Below are 17,911 nucleotides of genomic sequence, written 5' to 3'. Positions count from 1 at the left end.
TGGTTTTAACCTATTTATATTTGCCACTTTTTAACTGTTGAATATGCCATAATTTATCCATTCTCTTCTTGATATACTTTGAGTTGTTTCCAGTTTTTATCATTTATCATTTATCATTTATAAGTAAAGCTAGCACAAGCATTTATGTAAAACTTTTTTTTGTGTGTGGACATATGTTTCTGTTCTCTTGGGTGACTATGAATAGAATTGTTGAGTCATCCTGTGGGTGTACACTTATCATTAAAAAAACACCTGCCAAACCATTTTCCAAAGTAGTTTTACCATTTTTCACTCCCATCATTAATGTAGGAGACTTCTGGTTTCTCTAGATCCTAGCCAAAATTTAGTGTTGTTAGTCTTTTTAAATTTTGACCATTTTTGTGGGTGTGAAATGATATTTATTGCCGTTTTAATTTGCATTTCTCTGATGACCAATGGTGTTGAATACCTTTTTATATACCCATTGATCATTTAAAAATATTCCTTATGTTTCAGTTTATAATTTATCTTGCATTACTTTTGATGCCTGTAATGTGAGGTAAGAGTTGAAATTCACGTTTTCCTCTTTGATATCCAGTTATTGGGAACTTACCTTTGATACTCAAACTTCGATTACAATCACTTAAAAGTCAGAATAACAATCACATTGTACTATAAAGATGTTTGGCTAATCACTACATATTTTTGCTTGCTACAAAATCATCTTGTAGGTAGGCCAAATGCCAAGACTACAAGTTAATAATCAACTGATTCTTGTTATTAGATTAATCAACATTCAAAAATTTGTCCAACGGATTAAAAAGACAGAAAACTCATGCAAGACTTTCTTTTTCTAGATTCCCTCTGAATAAAATAACAGCAGCAGCAACAATCTCTTTTGTTAGCACGTGGACAAAGCTCATTCATGTAAGCCTACTAGTTCCAAAACATACTGTAGAACAGAAAAAAACTCAGCACTAGTTGGTTACAATAGATAGAAACCCACCTCAAAGTTGTTTAAGCAAAAAGGAGTTTGGTTCCATTAGGTAACTTGAAAAGTCCAAGCGCTGAGGCTGGTTAGGCCAAATATGTATTGAAATTTTTCCTTATGCAAAAAAAATAAAAATAAAAATTTATAAATGTTAAAAAAAATTGGTAATTTTTTAGTAGTGGGAGTAGTCTAAAAAAACTATTATTTGTAGATGTTTAAAACTGTATAGAGTGAGGTGGAAGGGATCAATGGGGGGAAAGGGGGAACATCTGTAATGCTTTCAACAATAAAGATTAAAAAAAATCGAAACAAACAAACAAACAAACAAAAAACTGTATGGATACTTAAAATACATACTCTAGCAGTCTAAAGCAGAGCAAATTACTTAAATAAAATAGAGGTATTTGCCCCCAGTAGTAATAAGGCAATTTGTATCAGTTTTCCCCCTGATTCGTTAACTCAAATAACCTGCATTTTGTTTCCACGTTCAAATTGCAGTGTAGGAATCAGTCTGTTGCGTTTGATTGAGTGGGTATTAATTTAGGACTTCCATGAAAACAAGGGGAGCGGAGGAAGAGCTGGCGCTGGGACGCGCCCGGGCCCCGCAGGACCGAGCCGCCCCGTCCCCTCCGAGGCGCCGGCGGCCTCCGGGCTTCGCGGGTGGCGGAGACGCGTCCCTCCCGCGCCGCTCGCAGGGAGCCGAGCCGGGGAGGGAGAGGCCGCGCTTCCCGCGGCGGGCGGGACCGCGGCGTGTGCTCGGCGCGGCCGTGCGCGGCCCGGCTGCGGGAGCCCGCGGTCCTCGGGGCCGTGCGGACGCGCTGCCGCGGCGGCTGCCCGGAGCCGCCCCGCAAACCCGACTCCCGTCCCCGGGCCGGTCCTCCCGCAGCCGCGGCCGCGCGCAGACTCCTTCCTCTCCCCCTCGCCCCTCCCCCCCGGCCCTCTCCGGGCTCTGACGTCACGTGCGCCCCTTCCCGTTGCCATAGCAACCCCAGTCCCCGAGCGCCCTGCGCGGCTCCTCGGCAGGTTCCACAATGGTACAGGCGGCGTCGCGCACAATGGGCCCGGGCGGCGGAAGAGCGTGATTCAGCAGCGAGCCGCTCCGCGTCTTCCTAAAAGCCGCCCTCCTCGCTCTCTAGTTTTATGGGGGGCGGGGGGCACGTGTTATCCGCTCGCCGGCTCCTTTCCTTTTTTCCTTTTCACAATTTCCCCGTCCTTTCCTCGCCCCTCAGTCCCCCGGGGCTGGAGTGACTTTAGGGTTGGGCTTTCTGGGGATCACCTGCCCATCACGAGTTTGAGACGTTTCCCACCTGCGGGCACCCGCTCGCGGCGGCAGCGGGGACTTGGCTAGTGGGAGCCAGTAGGGAGGCCGCCGGGGCAGGCTGCGGGCCGGGCGTCGGAGTTCGGAGGCGCGGCATGGTAGGTGCTCTCGGCTCGTCCTGGGCTCTAGCCGGGGTTTGGAAGGTGGGGTGATGTCTGCTCGTCGCTTTTGGGCGAACCGGGGTGGGAGGGGGCAGAGGTGGGGCGGACGGCGGATGGAGCGAGCTACCTGGGGCAGGAGACCACAGCCCTGGCTCCGCGCCCGGCACCTCTCCCCGGCTGGGGCGGTGGGAACCCCTCTGCTGGAAGTGAGGTGGGCAGGGGGCGGGGGAGCTTTCGTATTGTGACCAGGGGTTTTTAGAGCAGTGCAGAACTACAGAGGGGAGAGAAAAACAGAGAGAGAGAGAGAGAGTGAGAGAGGAGAGAGGGAGAGAGACAGCTGTGCTTATTAGAAGTGCTGACCTCAGTCCCATACCCAAGAAATGCTGTGGGTACCTAAAACATTTAAAAATCATGTCTTTTAGTGTACATTTATATTTACTTCCTGAGACATGTAACTTAAATATTTTGGGACATGTTGACATATTTTAGCTGAGAATGGTCTTTGTATATTTTAGTTGCAAAACTAATGGCATTACTGTTGCAGAAACACTCTAGGCTAAATTTGGGCTGTGGAGAGGAACACAGAACAGGGGTCAGGTTAGAGATAAGAGGAAACATTGGCACTGCAGTCGTATAGGTAAGGCATCTCTTTAAGAAAGTGATCTCCTAGTCACAGCAGGCAGCATTTCTATTCTTTTTTTTTTTTTTTTTTAATGGCATGGTTCCCAGGTATTCTGTGCTGGGATACTGTGTCCCCTAGAAATGTCAGAGCTCTTTGGGGAAAATAGATATATCATCAGAAATGAGCATGGCAATCTACTTATCAGAATTTATGTATTTGTGCCTGCAGCAAAATAAATGTGATTTATTGGAAAAACTTCAAGTAAACCAAGGTCAGAGATATCTCAAGAAAATTATATGTATGTGTGTGTATATATATATATATATATATTTATTTATTTCCCCCTCTACATTTAAATTTAGAGACCGAGTCTCTGCTTTAACCCCCTTAAAGACACAAGTTCCTGGGATACTGCACTTTAGCCACAGAGGAGGATGGCTTATCCCAAGGCAGCGAGCTCTGAAGCAATCACAAGGCTGTTTACAGGGCTGCCTTTGCTGCAGAGCCGGACTGTGTGCATCGCAGCCCTGCCTGCTGCTGGGCTGTGGATGATAACTTTTATGAACGAACCCCAAAGAGGCAGGCTAAGTCATGTGGGACAGGCCACAGTTCAGAGGGAAGGAAAATGGGTACAAGTGCGCCAGGCATTGCCGGTCCAGGGTCCGAGTTCTCCCTCTATCCCTGGCCTGCTGGTTGTCAGACCCTGGGAGACCTCACCAAATGATCAATGTGCTAAAAATGGTTGCAGGAATGACCACGTCTCTTAGAGAGGCTTCTGTTAATTTTCTGCCTTAGGCGAGCACGTATGTTGTAAATATAGACAGAGATGCTCATGAATGAGCTCACAAGCTCCTGACTCCACTTTGGAACCCTGATTTTAGGGGTCGGACAGTTTGGATGTAGCGGTTTTGCTGCCTCTGGTATGTATTCCCTTCTCTCCCTTCATCTCACACCTGTGATTCACAGAAAGTACTGGATTAGCTTATTTTACCACACAGAGCAAATTAGATTTTCTCGCTCCCACAGTGGGACTAGAAAATCAGATGACAAAGGTGATATGACCTCAAATATTAGAGACAATTCGTGCCTCCTCATTTGCATGTCACTCCCTTCGGTTGTTGCAAAGTATCTTTAGTTTGATGGGTTCCTGGTGTTACAAAATCTTCGCAGTTTCGGTAAAAAGGTTCTTGATGATGAGGCAGTAGGAAATTATCTGTGGAGTGGAAAAATCAGCTGCCTCCAGCTTCCTGCTTGCTCGCCTGCCCCAGAACAGCATCTGGCCTTGGTGCTGGAGCAGTGCCTCTGCCGGGCTGGAAGGGGATGTTTATGAACAGATCCCAGAGGGGCTGAGTGTGTTTTTGCTGTCATTGTGTGCTATGTCTGCAGCTCTTAGGATTTAATAGTTTTGTAGCACATGCTTAATATTTTTCAAGGTTAGAATGAACTGAGAATTGATTGTGGGTGCTATAAAATACAAGCATATTTTTAAATGACAGGAAATTTTGTAGGATTTTGTTGTTAGTGTATCCTATAGGAAAATCATAAGCAAAAGGAATCTGCCTTACCTAAGTCATGTGGAAAAGCCTCCCGTGTTTAAGGTAAAGCCTCCTATAATTAAGGGTTATTTTTTTAAAGCTTTATTGTGGCTTTATGTAAATGAATCTATTTCTTTGGAGAGATACTTAGTGTAAAAGTATTTTAAGACTGATGATAAAAGATAAAGACAAATTGGGGCTTTTCTTGTTTGTTAAACATGGGGGCAGATGCTCGCCTTTCATGCCCTAGTTCTGGCTTCAAGTCACATTTGCAGCTAGAAGACTGCGTGGAATTGGTGTGTTCAAATCGAATGATTGCTTAGTTGCTTGTGAGAATAATGGACTCGAAGCAGGAGAGACTTCCTTCAATTAGAATAACAGAAGACAAATTGACAGTAAAATTTTTTTCTCCATTGCTCCTACTACATCCTATACAATCTCTTCTGAGCTTTTGGTTGGACATTGCAACACTTATGCAAAAACAGGCACAGAGATCCAGTAATGGCACCAAAGTGGTTCAATCCTGTATTTGCTGCAGTCGGAGTGCTCCCTTCCTACCACCCGTGAATTTCTTACACCTTCCAAGGACTAGGACTTGTGAAAAAGTTAGGCCTAAAGACTACTGGGGGCGATGCTTATTGGTCAAGAAGAACTGAATCCATTTGTTTCTTTCACGTATTAGATAGACTTACTACATTACATAAATCTGAGATGAGACACTGGTGCCGATTCAGATAAAAGATCATTCTTCACATTGATTGCTCGAAAGAGAAGATACAATTTAGAATTGGAGCTTGGATTTCCAGAAATTTTTCTCTCTGTTCATGTTTTCATAGCAAAGTTGTAAGGTTTCGAATAAAGATTTTTCAGCTTGACTCCAGTGTGTCCTTATGAGAAAAATCAAGGCAAAGAGGGGGAACTGAGAACTCTGTGTGCTGTGTGCATTAGGTGCTAACTCTCCCCCTCCTCCCATCTTTATTTAATGGAGGGGAGCTTTATTTCCTATTGTGAATCTTGGTGGAAGCTCTAAATGGAAACCTCAGGTGATATTGAAAACCTTTAAATAGAGACATTTTTGGCTTGAAAAGTGGACCTCAAATTTATATTTATTTTTGGTAAAAGATTGTTTAGTTGAATTGATGTTTTGGATTCCTAACGAGCTACTGTGGCCTTTCTTACTGCTCTTATCCCTGGTGGCTATGAGAGGCAAATCCCATAGCCTCCTGGGAATGGAAATTAGAGTTTTAAGTGGAAAAGGAAATGATGGAAGGCTCCTTAGGAGCATCCTAACCCCCAGTTGCTCTAAAACCTGATACGGTGTACAGGTGTAAAGTGAAGTCCCCTACGGGGCATCCAGACATTTGCAGAGTGACTTGCATAGTGATAAACAGGATTTTTGCTACACTGTGTGTGTGTGTGTGTGTGTGTGTGTGTGTGTGTGTGTGTATGTGTATGTGTATGTAAGCATGTGTAGTAGAAAGCAGGAAAACAACAACCCAGCAATGACAGGAAAGTACTAGAAATTCATTTTAGTGACTTGTCTTCATAGAATTAAAACTGCCTTCTGTTTTTCAGATGTTAACGAGCCTGGGTGCTCCATGTGCTTCCTGAAAATGAATTTCTTAATGTAATGATCCCCTTCTCATACATTGAAAATAGGTTTTGAAAGCATTGGTAGTGAAGGAAAGCTCATAGTTTGTTTGGTCATATTTACTCAGTGTCTGTGCTGCCTCTGTCATAGCACCTATCACACAACACAGTCATTACCTATTCCTGTGTTTCCTGTATTACCAACTAAATTATAATCTCTGTCAGGGACTAGTTGTGTCTGTTTGGCACATAGTAGGGGCAAAATACATATTCCTTGAATGAATGTCTCCCCTGTACAGAGCTCTTTGTTAAGGACTATGGGTGGCAGGGTTTGGGAAACTGTAACATAGTTTCTGACATTTGGGAGCTTATAGTCGTTTAGAGAAATGAGGTTAAATAAAAAAGATGGTATATAATGATATATATTAATGATTTCACAATAACTGTAATAGTAATTTAGAGGAGAAAGAAATTCACTTCCTTTGACTTGGTGGTAGGTGACACTGGGGCCACATGGGGATGGCCTGGGGGCAGAAGGTGGTGGGGGAGGAATTCCTAATAGCAGTTGTAAGCCCCTGGCCAAGAAAGGGACTCTTATTTGGGGCAGAGAGGCTTGTTTCGGGTGTGGTGACCATACTTGCTAAACTAGGAAGCAAAACTTGTGATTGGTGATGGGGTAGAACATTGGAAACAGGCATAGTCCTGGACAGTCTGGTCCAATATAATGTTGAAAAGTAACAGTAATAGATTGAAGTTACAAACCTACTTCTGTAATTAGATCAGATTATGGAAAAACTACATACAGGCCTCTTTCCTACTTCAGACCAACTTTTATTTTATTTTATTTCACATACTTAAGTGGTTTTCAAACTTCTCTCAGTCCTTTTATCGGTAACTGTATAACCCATTGTTCTAATGAAATCTTATATGAAGAGCAAAATATGTAAACATGTAATAGTGGAGCTCTCCTAGTTGAAGGTTAGTAGGGTGCCTTGTATCAAAAAAGCAAATCCTTATCACAAAACCTAGTATCAGCCCTGGCTGGCATGGCTCAGTTGGTTGGGCATTGTCCCGGGCACCGAAAGGCTGCCTGTTCTATTCCCAGTCAAGGGCACATGCCAGGGCTGCTGGCTCGATCCCTGGTTGGGGACATGTAGGAAGCGGCCAATTGATGTTTTGCTATGACATTCATATATTTTTTTCTCTCTCTCCCTTCCTCTCTCTCTAAAAAAGAAAAAAATATTAATAAAAAAAAAAATCTTTAAAAACCCCTCAAAAACGAAAAATCATGTCACCCAAAGTAGCAATGCTAATTGGGCTTACGTTCAGATTTTAAAATATCCAGCTACTCTGGTGTTGGTAAAACCAAAGTTCTTGTGCTTGTGATAACTTTACTGAGTGAACTACCTGAAGATGTTTTATTCCTTTCCCCTGTGTCACCCATCACAAATTCTCCTTCGTAGTCATTTGTTTTTCTCAATGCAGTTGAAATTCCCATTTAAATGTTAAAATCAAATCTGTCTGTGTTTTTGCTTTGGTTTTAGGCTAGTATGAGAAACACCAATGGCAGGATCATCTCAGATCTTCATTATGGCAACTCATGCAAGAAGCTGTTGAATTAGATCCATTTCCTATAGATGAGAAACCATAAAAGCAGTGGTGAGTTGCAAATTTGAAAATGTTCCTTAGCAGGAAACACGTGCTCTATAGAATCCATTTAAATATTGCATATGACTTAGTGTATGGATCTGAAGAAATACTGCTCGGAATAATGTCACTAGAGAAGTGAAAATTGGTAGGACAGAATGTTTAACTGATGGTGCGGTGCTATTAATACCACATATAGCAGCACGAGGTCTTGGGTGCACGGTGCATTGTATAACACCATGATGTCACCTCCCTGGATGATAAGAGCCTATGAAGATAGATGCAATGAACAAGTCCATATGGTTGAGTAACAGTTGGGTAACAGTATTTTTCAGTGATTTTATTGTTTGCAGCGTGAGTCTATATTTACCAGTTCATCCTCTCTAGTAGAAGAATTGGTTCTGAGTTAGATTTATGATGCTCAATTCCTTTCATATATATGTTTGTGTGTATATATATTCCTATACATATACACACATGCACATATATGTACATTCCTATATAAATATATTGGAATATATATATGTGTATATATATATTAACGTAACATTTAGATCTTTAGAAATAAGGGAAGAGAAATCATATTGCAGTTTTATAAAACTCAATTTATGGGCATTTTAGCCTACAAATCCTTTTGCTTGATAAAAACAATATTAAAAATAGATCCAGTTGCTCTGCTAGTTGGAATAATTTTTTAAAAATATTATAAAAATATCAGCATACACAGGCAAAATATACTTTTTAACCGAATACTTGATGCTTCATGGTTACAGAAGTCAATAATCAATAGACTCCAGCAGAGATGAACCAGTTATCTGTCAACTTACAGCTTTTAGAAATACAATATGACAGCGGTGCTTGTAAGGCTCCAAAAGGCTCTGTTGTGAGCTAGTGATCAATAGCTCTCTTTCACTTGCTTAGCGGCTTGTATAACTCTGGGTAGGCAGGCTGCCCTGTGAGTTAAGGCATAACCTATACCTTATTAAGGCATAACCTATACCTGCAGAAGACTGGTGAAATTAACCCTCTGCTTATTTCGCATCATGATTTTCATTGCAGTTAGGTTGAGAAGGCAGATATAATAGTCATAACTATTCTGTGCTTAATCAGCATGTATTAAATTGCTCATAGTCAACTGTTTTCAATCTAAAGTAAGGGCAATTTTATATGGCTGGACTAAATAATTTGAGTTATGTATCTTTCCCAGTCATGTAGAAAACATATGCTGCCCCATCTTAAACATTTGTTCACTGAGCACACATTTATTGAGAATCTGTGCTGATCATCTTTATCTCTGGGATGGATGAAAGAGACAGTGCCTGCTTTGAAGGAGCTTTCAGTCTAAAGGTGCAGCACAGTTAAATGTGCCATCAGAAGGGTGCGGAATATTCTAGAGCGTGGTGCTTATACTGTGCTGTTAAGTGGGCGGCATCGGGTGCTAAGGGAAGTGCAGAGGGGGAGAGTCCAATACAGGTGGGGATTTGTCAAGGGAGCTTCCTGGAGGGAGTGGTACTTTGGCTGAATGTTAAGGACAATAGGAGGCTAGCCAGAGGAAGGGGAGCTGTGGGGACATTTTTCAAGGGTCCACAAGCTTGAGAGAGCACGACTGTTTGGGGGGACTACATGTCACGCTGCTGGGGCATAAATGGGGGTGGTGGAGATGAAGAGGGATATAGAAGATATATAATAAAGGATCTCTTAGACAAAGCTCAGGAGTTTGGGTTTTATTCCAAAATGAAGAACTTTTGAAAGATTTTAAATAGGTGCCTGATCACATTTATTTTCTTAATTGTGAAATATGTCATGCACATAGAAAAGTGTATAAAAAGTACAGTTTAAGGAATAATTATAAAGTAAACATCACATAACCATCACTCATATTAAGATATAGACTCCCAGTGAGTCTGTGTGCTCCTTTAAGATCACATGCTTTTCCTTCCCCACTACAGGTAACCGCTAACCACTACCCTGCCTGTTGTCACACTTGTTCCCTTACTTTTCTTTGTTGGCTTTCCATTTGTAATCATATAATATATATTCTGAATCACCTGATTTTGCTACACATTGCACAGTTCTTCTTCTGTGTTGATGCATGTAGTTTATTCATGCAAATTGTTAGATAATATTCTGTTTCATGAATATACTAAATTTAATTACCCATTCTACTGTTGATGGACATTTGGATTTTTTCAATATTACTTATACTAATATATATATTACCTGAGTTATATTGATATTTATTTAATAAATATATTTATAATAAATAAAATTATTATGTGTATATATATATATATATACACACACACACACAATACTCTTTATACATACGTAAGTTATTGCTCTTAGATTCTAATACACATGTATAAGACCTTCTCTAGGATAAACAGCAAGGAAATGAACTGAATTTGGGGTATGTACACATTTAGTTTTTCTAAATAATACTAAAATATTTTCCCCAATTGGTTATATCAGCAATGTATGAGAAGCTCTGTGTCCTCATCAACACTTGATTTATAAGTTCTTAAATTTTGCTAATCAGGTGGATACATAATTGCACTTATGGAAGTTTTAATTTGCATTTTGTTGATTATTAATGAAGATCTTTTCATTTTTTATTGGCCATTTGACTTTCCTCTTTTGTGAAGCGTCTGCTCAAGTCTTTATGAGATTTGTGTTTCAAAATAATAACTAACATTTATTGAGTTCTCACTGTGTAATAGGCACTGTGGTAAGCTCTTTGCAGCCATTTCATCTTCATATCATTTTTATGATTTATAGATAAGGAAACGCAGGTTTAAAGAGGTTAAATAACTTGCCAGCAGCCACACAGCCAAGAAATAGTGGACTTAGCATTCAAGCCCAGGTCGTTCTGACTCCAGAGTTCTTCAATTTCTTGAATGGTGTATAGAAAGTGATTAGATTGGAGCCAGAGAGAACATTTTGGTGCTATTGCAGAAATCTAGTTAAAAAAGAATAAAGGCATAAACCAAAGACTTACCAGTAGGACATAAGTACAAAGCAACTGGACTCAGTAATGAATGTCGTGGGTGAAGAAGAGGGAGGATTTTTTAAAATCTCAAGTTTTAATACCTGTATGACTAAATATTAGTCATAGAATGCATATTTATATTCCGGGTATTGTGGTAAGTTTTAAGAATACATTCTATGATTCCATGATTTAATAAGAGATGAATTCAGTTCATAGGATCATAAAGTTTAGCATTTAAAAAGACCCACAATGTTTATTTGGGTCAACTCTTCACTGTTTTCAAATGTGGAAACTGATGCAAAAAGAAGTTAAGTGGCTTGTTCAAGATAACGTGCTGCTAAATTTCAGGTTAAGAATAGACACCAGGCTTGCAAAGAAATGACAACTTGCCTAATTTTTAAATTAATAAGTGAAAATACAATCAGCCTGCTTCATCTCCAACATTTCCCAAGTCATTTCCCTCTAAGCGAATCTATTATTACTGCCACAAGTTAGGCCCTCGTCATCATTGTTAGCAGGTTGCGTAGCCTAGCATCCTATCTTCTTGCCCATGATTATACCACTGGAGTCACCAGATCTGATTTGCAGTTGTTACCATGTAACTAGTTGCCTTGCTTACTTTGATATGTTCCATCACCTATGAAATAAATTCTCCTTTCCTTAAATTGTAGCATATTCCCATCTGTGCCAGTTTAGGAACTAATGATCTCTCCGATTGCCTGGGCCGCCACTGTGCCTGAGCCTCAGCACAGGCGCTCGGCGTTCCTCACGTCGGTGATGTGCTGCACGCTGTCTGTTCTGCCTCTTTCCACCCCGGCCGTCCTTTACTAAGCCAGGAGTCATCCCTTAAGACCTTCGCGGTTCAAAGGATGGTCCGGGGACCCACAGCATGGGCATCATCTGAGAGCTTGATACGTGACTCAGGATCTTTCAAACAAGATTCTCGGGTGATTTAAAGCTTGAGAGGTACTTTCGACTTCATCAGGTGTTTCCTTCCTTTAGAAACCAGTCATTCATTTCTTCCTGGAGTCCTCACAGTAGCCTATGCACCGTAGCCACTGAGCTACCACAGCCTGGGGGTAATCTGAGCCAGATTTCATTACCTTCGACCTTTCCAGGCCTAGCACAGTGCGTCTATGTTTGTTGAATAATTGATGAAAGAAATGAGAGAGCGAGCGAGAGAGCAGGCGAGAGAGAGAGATAGAAAATAGAAGCAGAGGCAGGAAAAGGAAATCATGAGGAGAATAAAGTGCAGCCAAGGGGACTTTGCAGAGAAATAACTAGCCTATAAAAAAGGCACCCAAACTTGTACCTCTGCATAAATTTGGAAAGCAGCTGACAGAGGTGTCTACAATCTTACTTAACCAGATCGGGTGATAACTGTGAATACTGTTTGCCAAATCCTTCAGAATCCAGAGATCACCCTAATTTCTCATAAAACAGTTCAGTTTTATTATTTTTGTTGTTGATTAAATTTTGCCAAAATTAGTTTTACCTTCCTAAACGAAGTGTCCTACTGTCCTTTTAGCTTGTCAGAAACTGGAATATTGTGTTAAAGAGGATAGAGGATGCAGGTTTGTTTTGAAATTGTGCAGGAGACAGAAATAAGAGACCAGTGAGTAGAGAGTAGGTACCATACATAACAGAACTTTCTGATTATTAGAATCGTTTCAGAGTCTGTGTTTTTTGAAAAGTAGTGAACTTTCTAGCAGTGCAGGTATTTAACCATTTCATGGTTGACCAAATGATACTGCTTTACGTGGGAGATTGAACTAAATGACCTCTGAGGCCTAAGGTCCTAACGGATTAGGAGTCTATGGTTATTTAGAGAGGTTTGGGAAGAATGAGGGTTATAATAAAGATTGTAATAGTAACTATTGAGTGATTATTTTGTGCTACACACTGTTAAAAGCACTTTGTGTGCAATACTTAATTTAATTATCACGGAATTCCTATTGAGCATTCCTATCTTACACGTAACAAAACTGAAGCAAACTTGCGTCAGGTCATGCAGCTAGTGGTGGTAGAGCCCGGGAGTCCAACTGGGGAGCACTTTCTTTTTTATCTCTAGGTTGTGTCCTCGGTATTAAAGGTGAAAGTTGGACCTGAATGGAGCCTTAAAATATTGATATGGTTTGAATTCCAGGTAAGGGTAAGAGCAGGGCTTCCAAGAAATGATAACAACATTGTCAAAATAGAAAGAGATAGAAATGAGCATAATAGGTTTGTGGAACAAAATACCTCACAGATGAGATGTATAAGAAAATATTTAGAAACTTGTCATTACAAGGCTGCTCTGTCTTGCTTCTCTGTGGCTTCAAGTTACCAAGATGGGAAACTAAGTTCTTAGGCCTATTTAACCTTAGTGAAACTAACATAAGTAGCTCTCACATTGTATAAAATTTTAAAGGCTTTTCACTGATTGGTGGAACTTCAGGCTATATTTCCTATGAAGATGGAGATGGGACTCTCACTGTTTGAGAGATCCCAAGTAATTGATGTCAGATCAGGAAAAGAATAATGTTTTCCTTTAGAAGTTGGTGTTTTACTGGAGCTTATGTAAAAGATGAGTTAGTATAAATTTTAGCATATCTCAGATTCTTCATAAAGAAGTCTATATTTCAATAACCAGTATTAGAGAAACTCTTATTAAAATTAAAGTATGAGATCTTAATGAATATTTGGTTAACCTAAGAAACCTTTTCAGATTAGGGTTTATTGAAAAATTTAGTCTACAGTTTAGCAGCAATAATTACATATGATAAGCTATTATTTATAGTGTAGATACCAGAAGTTATATATGCCAGGTGTTTTAAAGTTTTCTTTCCAGTTGTACTTTTGGAAGGTCTAGGTGGTTTGCTGGTGCTTTAAATCCTGAAGGCTCATTTTCAGGCTCCTTTAAACTTGAGAGTGGATAACCTTGACAGAATTGTCTTTAGAAAGTCATTTATAAATGTTAAGAGTCAACACAATTGCAATTTAGTTTATTAAGCTTTAAAGAAATTACACCCTCTATCCCCCAAAAAAGATTGAATAAAATAAGTTAGGAGAAACTATGTGAAGTAGTGGGTGGGAAAGTATTAATTTAGGCTATATTTTAAAATCTTTTATGAGTTTCAGCCAAATATATTCTGTCATGTGTCTGTTGACTATCATCTTGCTAACCAGGGTTCAGGTCAGCAGTGTGGAACATCACAGGCAATCAGATCTAAGGCATTGAATTTCTTTTCTTGCCTTGGTCCTGAGTATAGATGTCTGACTCTGTGTCATAATTTAAGGAGCCAAAATACACTCTGTTTCTCAACTCTTTGCTTCTGAACCCAATATAATGTGTGAAATTCCCACAACTTATTTGGTTGAAGACTGTTTCTGTTAAAAAAGAAATGTTATGAGGTAAATTGGTTGGCTAGTTAATCTGATAAATTAACTTGAGTTAAGGTATAAATTAGTGAGAATGGATTTTGAATCATAGATAATATTCATACTTGGATAAATGTCTTAATGCATTAACATAGGAAGCTAAAAGAACAGGATACATAGGAAAGATTTTTATATGCGGAGGGATCAAGATAGGTCTGGGATGGAGTGCTTTGTTAAGGGTTTATCAGATTGTTTTAAAATGTTCATTGTACCTATAGTCTCTGGAAAAGGAAGAAACCTTGATGATATGAGTTAATATTCCCTTGGGCAAGTGTTAACCTAGCTGAGCTTCAGATGTGTGTGAGGGAGTTGTGATAGATGATGTTTAAATTTCTTTCTAATTGTGAAAATTATGTGGAATAAATGATACAGATGAAATGGAAGCATGGGATGGTACCCAAAAGACCAGGCCCAAGAGGAGTGCTCCGCTGAGGGTAGGCGTGGCCTGCGAGGGGACTTTTGTGAGGACGCAGCTTCATGATGGATGGAAGGGAAGAACAGGCCAGCGGGAGGCTTAGAAGGGTCGTGAAGACAGGTTTGCCAATGCTCAGTTTTGTTTTAATTGTCCTCCTTTATTTATTTTTAGTCTAATTCTACCCATCTCATTCTAAATCAAGAGACAAGATATTTTACGTATAGGAAGTCACTTGTAAATACTGAGACTTTTTTATGGGATGTCATTTATGCATAGGCAACCAAATTGACTACATCTATTTCCCAAATGTGTATCTTTCTTTATCTAAAAGTTGTCTCTGTTATTGAAGGACTGGTGTGCACAAATGTTTGTTCATTGATTTACTTATGAGAGGAATCTTTTAAAATTGCCTATAAAAACCATGGTTTCTAAGCTGTGCTGGGATTTACCAACATACCAGGTGAAACTATTGGCATTTGGATCACTTTAGATATTATCAATTCAACACGTTTACATGAAGGTTAACAGGTATTTTTAATAGGCAGATTACCGTGGTAGAATCTCTGAGGAATAAATGAGGCACAATTCTCCCTTTCTCCCTCCTTCCCTTTCTGCCTGCCTCCCTCCCCTCGCTCCCTCCCCGGCTGCCCCCTATGTGCTAGGTGCTGCAGCAAAAAGAATAAATTCTATTTAGCCTCTGCTCTTAAGCAGCTCACTATCAAGCTAGAGGCCTTTGGGTGGGAAGGAAAGGGGAAAAACTTATAGATGTCATGTTCAGGGAACATTGCAATTACAAATGACTAGCTGTCTCCCAGGCATTCTCAGCTGGGGTTCCGCAGAAAGACACGAGTCTCTGTGTTCTAAGGCAGCAAGCAGTTCTCAGACTTTGTGGTCTCACAGTCTCTATGTGCTTGAGAATTATTGAGGAACCCAAAGAGCTTTTGTTTATGTGGGTTCTATCCATTGGTATTTACAATATTAGGAATTAAGATATAAATTTAAAATATTTATGTAATTCATTTAAGAATTAACAACAGAAAATACATTAGAAGTTAAGATAAAATAGTGTATCTTTTAGTGAAAACTACTTTTTGCAAAATAATTTTGTTATAAAGTGGCATTGTTTTACATTTTTGCAAATCTGTTTAATGACTGATTTAATAGAAGACAGCTGAATTCTCTTATCTACTTATGCTTTCAATCTGTTGTTATATCACATGTCATTCAGCCCTTGGTAGACACTACACTATATCTGAGAGGAAATGAGAATGAAAACAGCAAACTGTGCATTAATTTTATTTGGAATTAGTTTCGACATCAGTGACCACCCCTGGAAGGGTCTTGGGGGCCTTCAGGGGGTCTGTGTACTATACTTGAGAACCACTTCTGAAAAGCATCTGTTGTATTTAATGAATTAACATCTCTTTTATGTATCTAGAATGGTACTGCTTGTATACCATCCTTGGTAAAAACTGAGAAAATGGTGTGTTTTCTTATTCAGAGGGGGAATTATAGATGAGAAAGGCTATAAGACTGTAACCTCCACGAAGGCAGAGATCTGTTTCTCATTAGTTGTTACAGGGCCTGACACAAGATTGACTCTGTGAATCTCAATGATAAAACATTCTAATACGACAAAATTACTTTCATAATTCACAATAGCCCTAGATAGAATATGATGAGAAACAAAGGTTAAACTGCTTTGTAGAGTTGAAGGGAGCAGCCATTTTCATCTGAAGTATTGGAAGGGATTTGTGGAAGAGAGCATTGGAGTAGACTTGTGGAGAGAATTTTGATATTGTTGGAGGTGAAAAGGTTACTTCTGGAAAAGGACACTGAATGAGCAAGGAGCAGAGTGGGTTTGGGGTTCAGAAGCTTGGGCCTGGGGGCCCTGGGCCAAAGGCAAAGGCACTCGGCGATGGGGCTGGGAACACAGCCAGAGCCTGGACGGAGGGAGGTCGCCAGTGTCTACGAAGGACTTGGGATCTGTTTCTATGGAGAGGGAAGAGCTGCAGCTGCCCAGGTTTTCTGAGCAGGTTTAAGAAGATGATTTTGGCAGCAGCGTTGAGAGCGGTTTGGAGAGGAGAGAATGGGGGGAGGAGGGGGTGAGAACCCAGCTTGAATCCGTGTGAACCGGCCGAGAGGGGTCCGGGGAGAGAAGGCCTCCGGGTTCAGGCAGTTCGTAGTAAGAAGTTGTGCGAGAGGGGCCTCAGCCAGTGGGGAGGGAGGGTCCGCATTCTCCATGCCCCTACTGCGGGCTCCCCGTGATGGGGCTGAGCAGTTGCACGCGGGATCTGGGGCTCTGCTTTCTCACGTGCCAGGCGTGGAGCTGGCCCGCCGCCTGCCTGTGTCGCAGGAGCCCACGAGGACCGACGGGCTCCTGACACGGGCGCTCTGTCCGTCTCAGCCTCGGTAAAGCAAATGCGAGTGTCGCCAGGTGCGCTGGCTCCGTGTCCAAGGCTGCTGTGCAGATAGGAAATACGGCCTGCAACGGTTGCCACTGTTAATAAGAGTAAGGCCATTACCCCAAAATGCCTGCACAGCAAACTTCTCTGTCAGTTCCAGAGTGGGAAGATGAAGCCGGGCATGGAAGTCCATTCCATCTTGTTTATTATGAATCTTGCTTTTTGTGAACTAGTTTCCTGGTTAGTAGAGGAGTCTTTTGAAGGGTGTTTGCATTTCAGTGTCTCGTTATTTCAACACTGTTCTGGTAAGGTTTTCCATCGCTATCAGGGACTTAATTATCCTGACTTTTCTCTATGCATATTGAGGTGGGACCACATTTGATATGTCCAGTGCTCACATCTGTGCTCTTGTTAATTATGGCTACTTCCATTAATTTAATACATAGCTGTATAGTATGGTGGTCAAGCATGTAAAATCCAGAATTAGACCATGTGGGTTTAAACCAAATTCTCTTCTTCCTATGAGATCCTGGTTAAGTCACATAATCTCTTAAGCTTCAGTTTTCTTATCTGTAAAGTGGTGCTAATAATAGTACTGATCTCATAAGGCTATTGTGAGGGTATCAATGCAAAGCACATAGTATTAAGTGCCCAGTAACTGCCAGATTTTGGTTTTGGTCACATTTATTACCATTATTGTTGCCATGTCTTCTTTCCTAATAAGGATCTTCTTAATTTATTATTTGTCTCCAATAGTTAATTTGTGACCACACAATTGATCATCAACAACCCTTTTTTAAACCTAGATTAACATTCTGAAGAATTCCCCAAATCTTAAATTTTATTCATTGTCTCTTTATGTATATTCCTATTGGGCTTTCTTTCACCTAGCAAATCAA

At 40.6% G+C, this 17,911-nt stretch overlaps 1 protein-coding gene across 14 annotated transcripts in view; it reads left to right on the top strand.

Moving 5' to 3' along the window:
• Positions 1–1,705: 1,705 nt before the first annotated feature.
• The window catches only part of MAPK10 (mitogen-activated protein kinase 10), a 249,390-nt gene continuing 233,184 nt past the window's right edge, over positions 1,706–17,911 (top strand). For 5 of the 14 annotated variants that reach the window (XR_013999882.1, XR_013999883.1, XM_081151603.1 and 2 more), the window contains exons 1-2: positions 1,979–2,386; positions 7,681–7,795. The gene's annotated coding sequence lies outside the window, so the exon portion shown is untranslated. Of the gene's footprint in view, positions 2,387–3,806; positions 3,932–7,680; positions 7,796–17,911 lie in introns of all 14 variants that reach the window. The other 9 variants (XM_081151610.1, XM_081151606.1, XM_081151611.1 and 6 more) reach the window with 6 other exon arrangements.

This window comes from Miniopterus schreibersii (genome assembly GCF_964146895.1).
Source record: "Miniopterus schreibersii genome assembly, chromosome: 1".
NCBI lineage: Eukaryota > Metazoa > Chordata > Mammalia > Chiroptera > Miniopteridae > Miniopterus > Miniopterus schreibersii.
This window is presented reverse-complemented; position numbering and strand designations above follow the sequence as displayed.